This window comes from Geotrypetes seraphini, chromosome 3, assembly GCF_902459505.1.
Source record: "Geotrypetes seraphini chromosome 3, aGeoSer1.1, whole genome shotgun sequence".
Classification (NCBI taxonomy): domain Eukaryota; kingdom Metazoa; phylum Chordata; class Amphibia; order Gymnophiona; family Dermophiidae; genus Geotrypetes; species Geotrypetes seraphini.
Genome location: NC_047086.1, coordinates 223,197,986 through 223,211,194, shown reverse-complemented (window position 1 = coordinate 223,211,194; position 13,209 = coordinate 223,197,986).

The window sequence follows — 13,209 nt, the reverse complement described above, 5'->3', positions numbered from 1 at the left end:
ACAAACACACATGAAAACACTCCCAAAATCCCAAATCACCTGTAACCTCCCACTTCCCCTCCCACCAGGGAGGGGAAGGCCCATTTTGAAGAAGCAGGCCAGCTGGCCGGAGGGAGTAGGCATCCCTACGGTCAGCCATCTAATTCAAGTTACAGGGGAGAGGTATTGGAGGCAGGAGAGTGTTTGGCAGTGGGAGAGAATGGAACTGGGAAAACACAGATTTGCACACAAAAAATTGTTACATGCAGATATGCTGGAACACTATACGTAAATATTGGTATCCACAAAAATGTATGCTTAGCATTGCAGCACATGTAACTCCAATGACAGATTTATGCATAAGACATAAGCAAACCTGTATGCATGTGTGTCCATGTGCTCTCTCATGTTAGCGTGCTTCTTTTGCCTAGAATTGATTTGCATATAGACCCCCCTTTTACAAAGCTGTATTAGACTTTTTTATTGCTGGCTGCAGCCGTATTAGCTCCGACACTCATAGAATTCCTATGAGCGTCGGAGCTAATACCGCTGTGACCAGCGATAAAAAAGCCTAACCCAGCTTCGTAAAAAAGGATGTGTGGGGGGGAACAATTTGGTGACTGCATTGAGGAGCAAAACTATGACAATACTCTGGCATTAGGAATCTGTTAAGCATTAAAGCACAGCTCTAATGCACAGTTTCTGCATCCAACAAGACAAGAAAAATATGTAATTTCAGAGGGGAAGTCCCAGCCTCCTATCCATCTGGGCAGCACCTTCTAGATCAGAGTCCAAGAGTACCTCCTAGCCAGTCCGGTTTTCAAAATATGCACAATAATATGCATGAGCTAGATTTGCATGTAATGGTTGCAACAGAGCGCATATTTATTATAGGTAACCTGAAAAACAGACTAGCTAAGAGGTATTTGAGAAACAATATTCTAGAGCAGAAGCAGACTGACACTGTTCTGGGTCCCCAGGCAATAAAGGCCAAGGGCTCCTAACCATCTATCTGACATATACCATTAGCTATTACTGGTTAGGGGAGAGTGGGCCTCCTATTGCTCTGGGCCCTCAGGTACTGCCTGTTGACAAAGTGGTCAGTCCTCCCCTGTTCCACAGGAATAATGGATTATCACAGAGCTGTAACTAGGCTCTCATGCATGTTAGTTAATTTTGCCTAATGTAGAGTTGTTCAAATCAACCTTCCCCTGTCCCCTCCTCTGCCCATCCAATCAGGTTTTCAAAGATATCTACATGAAAGATGTGTAAATATTTGCCTGCACAGCCTTCAATCCTAGTTATTAAGGTTTTCCTGAAAATCCAACTAGCTGAAGGGGTGAGGACTGTGAACAAATTATAAAAGTTCTGAAGTCCAACACAATACAGTACTGCCCAGCTATTAGGAAGCATCCCATATTGGTAGTCCCAAGAGGAGCTAAAGAAGAACCTCCACAGCTGTATAGAACAGACCAGAAATCTTTTAATCATAATCCTACCGTGCCTCAAGTTCCTTAACAAAACACATGCACCTGTAATGTATCAAAGGTTCATTTGTACTTTTTAAATGTAATCTAGGCACTAAACATTCAGCAAGTAAATATTCATGGGAATCTGAAACCTTTTGCCCGTAGTCTTCTCTGGGATCTGTGGGAATTAATTTCCGTGATTAAATTGTCTGCTGTTCTCTCTGGCCAGAGTCGAAGCTTCCAACTATGCAGTGACAATATGCCACCTAATGGATACAACTGGGACTCGGTTGCTCTGGGAGGGCTCCTTCTGGTGTCTATAGCACACTACCTCTCTTCCACAGAATGGCCAGGAAGGAATTCCTTACAAAAATAGCTGCCTTGTTACAAGGGCACCTCTAAAATATCACAGCTATAAAAAAAATAAGTTACTAATTCAAAGGGTGAAAGTATTGGAACTTCATTTTTTATTTTTTTTATAATTTAGGATCATTTTCTTCTTGTGACTTTCAAAACCATAGGCAGCAGAATGGGGTGGGCCCCAGGAGCCATAACTCCACCAACAACTAGAGAACTTGAGGGGGGGCGTGGAGGCTGGAGATCAGTTTGTTTGGCTCCTCCAACCATAAAGATGTTCTGCTGTCCCTGTTCAGAATAAATATTCCCAAAAGTGTGAGTCATGTGATTTTTCAACTTTCAAATTTAAATGAACTCTAGGAAATATTGGCAAAGTCAGATGATAATATGCATGCTGTTGAAATAATGGAAGACACCTGTGTACCGATTATGCTTGCACTAGCTTAGATTTGTTGGAAGTCAGTTGCATGTCACTGCACTGGATGGTTTAAGCTAGTACGGTGTCTCTACTGGTGAATGTGTACCCTCTTACCTGCTCCTTGCTTCTGTGTACCTTAAGCTGCTTACAGCAACTTTAAAGGCATAGCTCAGGGCCAAGATGATGGCTTGAGGAAAACCACGTTCCTTCTGCTAGAGGGAGTATGGGGATGCATAAATGGACCGTTTGCAATTTTCCTTCTACATTGCAAGATAAATTTGCTTTGCTGCCATGCCACAACCCTTCAGCTCGTTTCCCAATTTCAGCTTTGTTGGAATCTTAAAAGAACCACTAGAAGTAGGAGCCTCAGTGGATTAGAAACATAATTCAGTCCCGATGAGCATAAATGCCCCATCTGGTCCTACATTACAGCTTCTGGAGCCAGAGATGCTGCAGTAACGTATGGTGCAGAAAGACACACCAAACTCAAAAGAATGCTCCCTGGCACAGGGAATATCATTTGGCGGAGCAGAGACTCCTACTGATGCCAAGAGACGAAGGAGTGATGTCTTGGCGGAGCCACTGTCCGCGCTCTTCAACCTCTCCCTTAGTACAGGCAGCGTCCCGTTGGACTGGAGGACGGCTAACGTCATTCCACTCCACAAGAAAGGCTCAAAGATGGAGACAGCAAACTACAGACCAGTGAGTCTAACATCGATAGTGAGCAAACTAATGGAAACTCTAATCAAACACCAATTAGATAAGATCCTGGATGAGGAGAATCTACGGGATCCCCGACAACATGGATTTACTAAGAGGAGATCCTGCCAATCCAACCTGATCAGCTTCTTTGACTGGGTAACGGGGAAGCTGGATATTGGGGAGTCCCTGGACATCATGTACCTGGACTTTAGCAAAGCATTCGATAGCGTACCACACCGCAGGTTACTGAGCAAGATGAGTTCTATAGGATTAGGTAACACATTGACGAAATGGGTTGGGAGCTGGCTTGGAGGTAGGCTCCAAAGGGTGGTGGTGAACGGCACCCCCTCCGAAATGACGGAGGTGATTAGTGGAGTACCACAGGGCTCAGTCTTGGGCCCAATCCTATTCAACATCTTTATAAGAGACTTGGCAGAAGGGCTTCGAGGTAAAATAACATTATTCGCCGATGACGCCAAACTGAGTAATGTAGTGGGCAAATGCACAACAGACGAAGATTCAGTGCCCGACAACATGATGCACGACCTACTCCTACTGGAGCGATGGTCTAGGACATGGCAACTCAACTTCAATGCCAAAAAATGCAAAGTTATGCACCTGGGCAGCCAGAATCCATGCAAGTCTTATACCCTTAATGGCGAGATCCTAGCAAAAACGGTAGCAGAACGAGACTTGGGAGTAATCGTCAGTGAGGACATGAAGTCTGCCAATCAAGTGGAGCAGGCTTCGTCCAAGGCAAGACAAATCATGGGCTGCATACGAAGGGGTTTCGTCAGTCGTAAGGCGGAAATCATTATGCCATTGTATAGATCCATGGTGAGGCCCCACCTGGAATACTGTGTGCAATTCTGGAGGCCGCATTATCGCAAGGATGTGCTGAGACTGGAGTCGGTGCAAAGAATGGCCACCCGGATGGTCTCGGGACTCAAGGATCTACCATATGAAAAACGGCTTGACAAATTACAGCTATACTCGCTCGAGGAGCGCAGAGAGAGGGGGGACATGATCGAGACGTTCAAGTATCTTACGGGCCGCATCGAGGCAGAGGAAGATATCTTCTTTTTCAAGGGTCCCACGACAACAAGAGGGCATCCGTTGAAAATCAGGGGCGGGAAACTACGAGGTGACACCAGGAAATTCTTTTTCACTGAAAGAGTGGTTGATCGCTGGAATAGTCTTCCACTACAGGTGATTGAGGCCAGCAGCGTGCCTGATTTTAAGGCCAAATGGGATCGGCACATGGGATCTATTCACAGGGCAAAGGTAGGGGAGGGACATTAAGGTGGGCAGACTAGATGGGCCGTGGGCCCTTATCTGCCGTCTATTTCTATGTTTCTATGTTTCTATGAGCAAGTCTTGTAAGTATTTCTTCTGAGAGTGATGGAGAGAATGGAGTTTTAAGTTGTTATTCTGGTCCAAATAAAAGTAACATTTTCTCAGGACAAAGAGGACTGAGGCAGTGGCATACCTAGCATATGTGGCACCCGGGGCCCATCATTTTTTGATACCCCCCATCTGTATGAAAAACATGATTTTTAGTAACAATCCACAGGTCACACTAGAGTGTACCTAGGAAAAGAGAGCATCTTACATACTGTAGTGAGCAGTACATCAATAAACCCATTGTAAAACTAAACAAGCAAGACTAGTACAGATCAATCCTACACAGTCAATTCTAACAGAAAACCATGTCTTTTCAAACACACAGAACACAGAAAAATACCTTTGCCTAGTATGTAATCACAAACTAACTCATCCCCCTTTTACAAAACTGTAGTGTAGCTTTTAGCCATGGTGGTAACACCTCAGATGCCAATGCTAAAAAACACTCTACAGTTTTTAAATGGGGAGATAGAATAAAAATACTTAGACAAAGATTAAACTGAAGCACCAAGAAGCTGGACTCTGCATACAATGCAACACCACAGAAACAGCAATGCATCTCCCCTAAAGCAAAAAAAATAATAATAAATATAATTTTTTTTTCTACCTTGTCTTCTCTGGTTTCTGCTTTCATCTTCTTGTCACTCTCTTCCTTTCATCCACTGTCTACCCTCTCTCTGCCCCTTCTATATGGCATCTTCTCTCCATCTATTCACCTTCCAGAAACTTTATGCCTCCCCCTTCCATCTCTCCCACACCCCCTGGTCTGGCATATCACTCTTTCCTCTCCCTTCCCCCACTTCCATCAGCATCTGTCCCCTTTCTCACCCTTCACCACGCTTCCATACCACCCTGACCCCCTTTCTCACCCTTCATGCTTCCATACCACCCTGACTCCCTTTCTCGCCCTCCACACCCTTCCATACCACCCTGACCCCCTTTCTCACCCTTCACCATGCTTCCAAACCACCCTGACCCCCTTTCTCATCCTTACATACTACCCTGACCCCCTTTCTCTCCTTTCACCACCCGTACCCTCTTTCTCACCCTCCACACCCTTCCATACACCCTGACCCCCTTTCTCATCCTTCACCATGCTTCCATACTACCTGACCCCTTTCTCACCCTTCCATACCACTCTGACCCCCTTTCTCACCCTTCACCATGCTTCCATACCACCCTGACCCCCTTTCTAACCCTTCCATACCACTCTGACCCCCTTTCTCACCCTTCACCATGCTTCCATAACACCTTGACCCCCTTTCTCATCCTTTCACCACCCTTACCCTCTTTCTCACCCTTCACCATGCTTCCATACCACCCTGACCCCCTTTCTCACCCTTCACCACGCTTCCATACCACCCTGACCCCCCTTTCTCACCCTTCACCACACTTCCATACCACCCTGACCCCCTTTATCACCCTTCACCATGCTTCCATACCACCCTGACCCCCTTTTTCTCCTTCCACCACCCTACTATGCTTCTTTCTCTTTCCATCAAAATCAGCAAGGTCCCGCGATGATGACTACTGCTGCCTCTGCTCTGAAAAAGATAAGTGACGGAGGGGGGCTAGCCCGACAGATGCAGGGAGTTGCGGCAAGGTCCCGCGATGACTGCGGCTGCTGGTCCACCCCCTTCCGACGTCACTTATCTCTTCCGAAGCAGTGGCAGTAGTAGTCAGCATCGCGGGACCTTCGTGCACTTCAGTGTGGCCACCATATTTATGCTCTGGAATAAATATGGCAGCCGCGCTGAGGTGCCATTTTCAGCAGTGTGGGAGCCTCCGACCCAGCTGGCTGAGCACCCCCTTGGAGCGTGCACCTGGGGCAGACCACCCTCCCCCCCACTTGGTACGCCACTGGACTGAGGTCCAGATTCTTAAAACTTTAACGTGATTGCTAACTGGTTTCCAATGCACACACTTTAGTGGCAGATTATCAAAATGGCTTATCTCTGTCTTTAGCGAGCTTTCTAGCAGTCTCCGACACTGCCATGCAAATAGGCTCTTCAACATTAAAATGAGCACTCCAGTGGATTCTTTAAAACTGCCGAGCCATTTTCTTTTTTTAAAATTCTTTATTTTAATAAATTTAATACAATAATCACAATACATAATATGAATAACATTTAACACGATTCATAATTTAATAAACTTATAAAGTCCAACTTGTCATCACCACAATGAAAACAATTCCACTCCCTACCTCCCCCCCCCCCCTTTCTGGAGGCCTGGGTTCCCAATTCATAAGGATAGGATAATGTACAACTCAAATCTTTTACAAAACTTCTTTTTCCAATTCAATATACCTCTCCCATACATCTTTAATCTTTGCCCATTGATTTGTTAAAAGGGCCGATAGTCTATACTTTTCACACACTGTTCCTAAATGGTCTCTCATATCTCTAATTGTGGATGCGTTTGAAGTGCGCCATTGCTGAGCCAGTGTCAGTTTGGCAGCTATAAATGCCAAATCCATAAGTTTAGATCGAGAAGATGTTACGCCTTCTACTCCTACTCCCAACAGTGCCCTTTCAGCATTCATATTAAGTGGAGTCTGGATTAACTTACTCACATAATCAAATACTTGCTCCCAGAACTTCTGGACCTTTTGACATTCCCACCACATATGATAGAATGTGTCTCGTTCACCACATCCTTTCCAACAAACGGCCTTGTTCTCCTTAGTACATTTACTAATTAGAACTGGAATAATATACCATCGTACTAAAAGTTTAATAGCATTTTCCTCCAAAGTGGCTGCTCTGGCTGTATGGAAAAGATGTAATACAATTACCCCACACTCATCCATAGACCATTCCTTCCCTAAATCTTTTTCCCATGCTTTCATACATGATGTTTTTGTTTTTTTATCATCATGTATCATTTTGTACAACCAGGAAACACACCCTTTTACAACTGGTTTCCCTAACCCCTTTTCAAATTCAGATTTCTTTAAGACTTCTTTGCCCATCCCCTTATATGTCAAAGTGTAATTTTTTTTACGAGTGCCTTCCCGCCCAAGGTAGGGCGCGTGCCTCCTCAGCATCTCCTCAGTTCTCAGTTTTCTGCGGAGCCAATAAGCCACTCATTTCGACACTCTGTGCTAGACTTAGTTCTACTCATGCCTTCTCTCACCATAACTCATGTATTTTTCTTTGCAGGGTCGCTGTGTTTATTTGCGCGTTTCTTTTAAAAAATATATATACATATATATATTTAGTTTCTATCTTTTACTTCAGCGGGGCCTACGTGCGGCTTCAGCCTGCGGGCTTCAATTTTACCGCACCCGGGTTTCATTCCACTTCTGGCCGGTCTCAGTGTTACAAAGTATAGCCTGACCTTGGTTTGAGTCGGGCGCCCGCTGTGCTACTAATGTTATTGAGTCCTGAAATGGGGTCAAAATCTTCAACCTCAACCTCGATCAAATCTCCCTTGATCAGGGAGTCTTTGCCTTTGGGGAGCTCAGCTAATTCTTCCACTTGGAAGCCGTTATCCTTGGTGTCTCCATCACCTATAATAGCTCAGCCAACCCTTACGGACATGCCACCTCTAGAACCAGTGGGTCTGGGGATCTCCAGGACATGTGTCTCAAAATTGAGGCAAGACTCTCCCTCAAGGTCTTCTTCCTTGGTGTCTATAGCCACACCAATTGTACCAGCTTCAGTGGTCTCGGTGCCGGCTTTGTAGAGTATGTTGGAAGTTATTCTGCATCAGGAGCTTGTCAATATGCTTGCCAAATTCACTCCTGTCTCAACCCTGCTTCCTGTAGGCCAGCCTGAGCACTCAGTAGTAATACAAGGAGTCGAGTTCTTGAGAGCGCCTCGAGAAACACCACCACACTCTATCCAAGGAGTCAAGTCCTTGCGAGTGTCTCGAGAAAATCCAACACATGCTATACACGGAATTGAGTCCTTGAGAGTGTCTCGAGAAACACCAACACACTCTATACAAGGAGTTGAGTCCTTGTGAGTGTCTTGAGAACAACCAATACACTCTATACAAGGAGTCGAGTCCTTCAGAGTGCTTCAAGATCAATCTATACACTCTATGCAAGGAGTTGAGTCTGCAAGGGTCTCGAGATATGTCTGTACAAGGAGCTGAGTCCTTTTCAGTGTCTCAACTTTGATCTCTGCCTTCCAGCCCTACCTCTACGCATAAGGCATTGCCTTCTTCGAGGCACAGGGTGACAACTCCTCGACATTCCTCATTGAGACTGCATTCGAGATCACTATCTCGTTCTCTGAGGCACAGTTCATCTCCATTCCATCTGTCGAGGTATTCATCGAGACCCAGGTTCTTTTCCTGAGACAGACCTTGTCTCTTGAGGCATAGGCAATCCTCGAGCCAGTCACCTTCCTTGTCACAGATTAATTTCGAATGCTGTCTTTAGCATCATTGTATCATCTTCTGGATCAAACCGATTGGTTATGTTACCTGGATCTCAGAGGCTTACACATTTCTACTCCTCTAGCCTCTGGTTCAATCCACGGATTTCAGGTGGGAAATCTTCATTTTCAGTACACAGTACTGTTTTTTGGCCTAGATCATCTTCCCAGTTGTTTCACCAACTACCTGGTACTGGTGTCAGCAGCTCTGCACAGCCCTGATCTCTACGTATTTCCATAATTGGACGATTGTTTGTTTCTTCAACAATTCAACATCTCTGGGGGTCCCTGTAGTGACCCAATGGATTATTTGGGTTTTCCAGCAATTGGGTTTCCAAATCCACTTTCTAAACTCTCAGCTCCAACCTCTCAAAATCCTACAGTTCAAGGGAGCTGTACTGGACACTGTGCACCTTGGACAATTCCCTCCTCCACAGCATCAGGATGCTCTCATTCAACTTTGTCACAAGTGTCATACTTCTTTTTACTTTCAGCAAGACATATGGTGATTCTCATAGATCACATAACTCCTTTTGCCAGATTTCACCTCAGAATTCCTTAATGGATCCTGGCATCTCATTGGGCGCATGCTTTCGACCTACTCTCTCAGCACCTCAATCTACCCTTCGGGGGCTCATCTCGATGGTCTCCGTACTCAAGGCCACTGGTTCACCATAGATCCATAGACGTTAGTGTCACATATATCTCTTGGAACTCAGAGCGATCTTCAATGCTCTCAAAGCTTTTCAGCATCTTCTTCAAGATCAAGTAGTCCTTTTTCGGGCCAACAATCAAGTTGTCATGTACTGCATCAACAAGCAGGAAGACACTGGATCTCTCCCTCTCTCCCAAGAAGCTCAAAAGGTGTGGAGTTATATTCAAGATTATATTCAAGGAGCGAAAAACTGTCTAGCGGACAACTTGAGCCGTCTTCTGCAACCTCACGAATGGACACTCAATTCCTTGCCTCTCCTTCACATTTTTTCTCAGTGGGGGACTCATACATCCATTTGCGACTCTACACAACAAACTGCCTCAATTCTGCTTCAGGATATACTCTCCTCATTGCCTCGAGGCAGATGCTTTTCTTCGAGAATGGACGAATTAGTTTCTGTATGCATTGCCTCCATTTCCTCTCATCCTAAGACACTTGTCAAACTCAAACACGAACATGCCACCATGATTCTGATAGTTCCTCGGTGGCTCAGACAACCGTGGTTCTCCCTTCTATTTCAATTCAGCAGCAGGGAGCCACTACTTCTACCAGTTTTTCCCTCTCTGCTTACACAGAATCAGGGGTCTCTACTTTATTTCAACCTGCAGTCCCTACACCTGACAGCTTGGTACCTCTCAACCTAACTGCCACTCTACAGTTTTCTCAATCTGTTAAGGACATTTAGAGGCTTCTAGGAAGCCAGCCACTAGGCAGTGTTTCAACCAGAAATGGACTAGGTTTTCTGCTTGGTGCACCATTCATCACCAGGAGCCTCAATCTACCTCCTTGTCTTCAGTTTGGCATTACCTGTTGCATTTATCTTAATCAGGCCTCAAATCAACATCTATTTGAGTGCATCTCAGTGCAATTGCTGCTTTCCATCAGCCTATGAAGGGAAACCCTTCTCTGCTCATCATGTGGTTTCTAGATTCATGAAAGCACTTTTCAATATCAAACCACCTCCAGTGGTTTGGGATCTCAGTGTTGTTTTTGCTCAACTGATGAAGCCTCCTTTTGAACCAATGGCTTTGGCTCATCTCAAATATATCACTTAGAAAGTGTTTTTTTCTCATTGCTCTCACATCTGCTCGCACTGCAGGGAAGGCGGCAAGAGCAGGGCTTGGAAAGGAAGAGCAGGAGAGTCGGCACGTGTCAAAGTAAAAAAAAAAAAAAAAGTTGGGTTAGACGCATGCACAAACCATCTACAGCAGATGGAGGTGTTCCTCCGATCGCCCCCATCTGCATATTTGAGTTTAGGGAATTAATCGGACCTGCCCGGATCAGGCAGGTTCATGAATCTAGCCCTAAGAGAAGATTTTTCTTCATTTTAAGATATGGATGTTCCCAGATGTTTCTAGAGAGACTCAAAGAGAAAATACTTTCTTCTAATACATTCTGCTGTTTTACAGATGAGGGCGTTGTTTTATTTCTAAAGTTTCCCTGCAAACATATCATCAAATTTAAGATGCATAAATATGTACAGTATTTTAGTTTTTATTAAAGCTACACATATCTACGGTACTTTAATTTCCACAAGGGGGAGCAGATCTGGATATATTTATTTCCCTTCTATAGGCTTGTAATTAGCTGCTTTTGCCTTTATGTCTGAAAGAATTAAATTTTTTCTTGGTCTTTTCCTAAGATTCTGGACCTGAGAATAGTTATTTCTATTTCCTTTTTATTTGGAAATTTGTTATTCTTCTTATTATGGCCCTCTTTTACTGAGCTGCAGTAGATGTTTCTACCATGGCCTGTGGAGCTAAATGCTCCGACACTCAAGAATTCTATGAGCATTGGAGTAGTATCGCGCATTTAGCGCTCTGGGCTGTGGTAGGCACCTCTACCATGGCTATATAAAAAGGGGGGAAGGGGTTATGACAGCATGGGGGTTCAAGGTGCAAGCTGGTCTTGAATCGGGAGCCTGAAGGTAATTTTGTCACTGCCTTAAATGATGGAAGAACAAATTAAGCCCTTTAAAGGACCAAGAAGAACAGCTATGGGAGCCCAGCGAGTGAGGTGAAAGGCCAGCTAGCATACAAGTCATTACATAGCATGACACCTGAATACATCTCAGCTTAGCTTCCCCCATACATCCCAAACAGGCCGCTCCACTCCCTGGAGGAAACACATCTCCCTCCAACTCCAAAATGGCAGACAAGGATCCTACTCTCATTTCATACCAAGCTACTGGAATCAACTGCCCCCAAGAGATCAGATCCCTCAAAGGGACTTCTGAACTTTAGGAAAGCAATAAAAACTTACCTCTTTTCCAATAGTCCTGCATAATGCCTGTATGAATACGAAAGAAATGTCTACTATGTAAGTTAACCTGTATATTAAACTGAGATCATCTATGTATATCAAATTAGGATGTTAATGGTGCTTTTTAATTCAATCCGTTGCCAGTAAAGTGAAATCTATATGAACAAGGCAAACTCTAGACTTTCAAGACACTGAATATCTATCAATATTTGCCTGCCACCAGCCTAGCAATTCATGGCTGAGGTGTTTATTTTTTATTTTTATATTAAGTGTGTTGAAAGTCTAGAGTTTGCCTTGTTCATATAGATATCAAATTAGGATGAACACACTGTATTATAAGTATGGCAAATTGTAAACTGTTCTGTGTATATATTATGCACATTTACCTAGAACCCGCTCTGTCTGCTAACCTGTAACCAGTACTAGGCAGACCTGCATGGTCGGTGTCTGTGTATGGCCGTTTGCTGGGGGATGGGCTGGGGAGGGCTTCAATGGCTGGGAGGGTGTAGATGGGCTGGAGTAGGTTTTAACAGAGATTTCGGCAGTTGGAACCCAAGCACAGTACCGGGTAGAGCTTTGGATTCTTGCCCAGAAATAGCTAAGATAAAAATTTAAAAATTTAAATTGAATCAGGTTGGGCAGACTGGATGGACCATTTGGGTCTTTATCTGCTGTCATCTACGATGTTACTATGTTATGTATATTAACCTGTAACCTGTTCTGAGCTCTTTGGGGAGAACCGGATATAAAATGAATTAAATAAATAAATAATTACCTCCCTTTTATGAAGCGGTGTTAGGCTTTTTTATCGCCGGCCCCGGCAGTATTAGCTCCAGTGCTCATAGAATTCCTATGAGTGTTGGAGCTAATACCGCTGAGACTGGTGATAAAGACTAAAAGCTTTGTAAAAGGGAGGGTATATAGTTTCTGTAGAAGTAAATTACTTGGATTGTGAAGAAAATATAATCTCACTAAAAATATTTTTTAAAGGACCCTATAGAACTCAATCATAGCTCCTCTCAGCCATCTCTTCGCCAAGCTGAAGAGCCCTTACCTTTCCTCATATAAGCGTCTTTTCATCTGCTTAAACATTTTGGTTGCTTTTCTCTACCTTTTTTTTGAGATGTGGGAACTGCACACAGTACTTAAGGTGTGGTGACTAGATGCCAAATGATCACCCAACGTAACCTCAGAAACACTTTCCCCATTTGTAAGCATCAATTCTAGAACAGTTCTATCCTGCGTGGGTTAGAAACATAGAAAATGACGGCAGAAAAGGGCCACGGCCCACCAAGTCTGCCCACTCTAATGACCCACCCCCCTAATTTCTTCTATGAAGAAATAAGCAAAAAACAAAAGGAATTGACCCCAAAATATCCACAAAGAAGAAAATCCACAGAGGTTTTTTTGGTTTTCCATGAAGAGATCCCACATGCTTATCCCATTTTTTCTTAAAATCTCTGTCAATTACCTGCAGTGGAAGAAGATCATTCTGTAATTAATTGCTGGAGCAAT